Genomic DNA, 1,016 nt, shown 5'->3' with positions numbered 1-1,016 from the left:
GTACTTCGTTCAGTTACGTATTGCTGGTATGGCCGTAAGCAAATATTGTGCCTACCAAAGGGCCTTTTAAAGATACTATATCACCACGCTTTGCTCTTTCGTCTATACAGGGAGCGCCTGCAGATTGCCAGACACACTCACAGCTTTTAAATGTCAAATCAGAATGTACAAAGTGGCTATAAGGATCACAAATGTAGTGCAGTAAAAATATTAATATTTACTGTTGAAATGTAGAATACGTTAGCATAAAATTGAAAAGAAAATGATCGATGAGCTTAGGAATGATGAAAGCCATCATTTAACTGGATTTGTGTCATTTCTATACCGGCAAGTCATGATCTAGCTATTTCCTTCCCACCCTGTCGGTGTCCACTGAAAAAGCAGCAGCGCCCTCTGCTTTTTGTAAAGAGGAGTGAAAAAGCTTACAGCACCTGGTATTCCCAGGCGGTCTCCCATCCAAGTACTGACCAGGCCCGACCCTGCTTAGCTTCCGAGATCAGACGAGATCGGGCGTGTTCAGGGTGGTATGGCCGTAAGCAAATATTGTGCCTACCAAAGGGCCTTTTAAAGATACTATATCACCACGCTTTGCTCTTTCGTCTATACAGGGAGCGCCTGCAGATTGCCAGACACACTCACAGCTTTTAAATGTCAAATCAGAATGTACAAAGTGGCTATAAGGATCACAAATGTAGTGCAGTAAAAATATTAATATTTACTGTTGAAATGTAGAATACGTTAGCATAAAATTGAAAAGAAAATGATCGATGAGCTTAGGAATGATGAAAGCCATCATTTAACTGGATTTGTGTCATTTCTATACCGGCAAGTCATGATCTAGCTATTTCCTTCCCACCCTGTCGGTGTCCACTGAAAAAGCAGCAGCGCCCTCTGCTTTTTGTAAAGAGGAGTGAAAAAAGCTTACAGCACCTGGTATTCCCAGGCGGTCTCCCATCCAAGTACTGACCAGGCCCGACCCTGCTTAGCTTCCGAGATCAGACGAGATCGGGCGTGTT

General features: G+C 43.1%; 1 non-coding gene and 1 pseudogene across 1 annotated transcript; both read right to left on the bottom strand.

The window, feature by feature from the left end:
* Nucleotides 1–419: 419 nt before the first annotated feature.
* LOC129115515 (5S ribosomal RNA) lies at nt 420–538 on the bottom strand. Its single transcript, XR_008533123.1, has one exon. It is a non-coding gene; the product is annotated as a 5S ribosomal RNA (ribosomal RNA).
* A 380-nt stretch (nt 539–918) lies between these two features.
* Nucleotides 919–1,016, bottom strand: LOC129115516 (5S ribosomal RNA; annotated as a pseudogene; the record flags this gene model as incomplete).

Source organism: Anoplopoma fimbria, unplaced genomic scaffold (assembly GCF_027596085.1).
Source record: "Anoplopoma fimbria isolate UVic2021 breed Golden Eagle Sablefish unplaced genomic scaffold, Afim_UVic_2022 Un_contig_1696_pilon_pilon, whole genome shotgun sequence".
NCBI classification, from domain to species: domain Eukaryota; kingdom Metazoa; phylum Chordata; class Actinopteri; order Perciformes; family Anoplopomatidae; genus Anoplopoma; species Anoplopoma fimbria.
The sequence above is the reverse complement of the archived record's forward strand: the minus strand, read 5'-3'. Positions and strand labels throughout refer to the sequence as shown.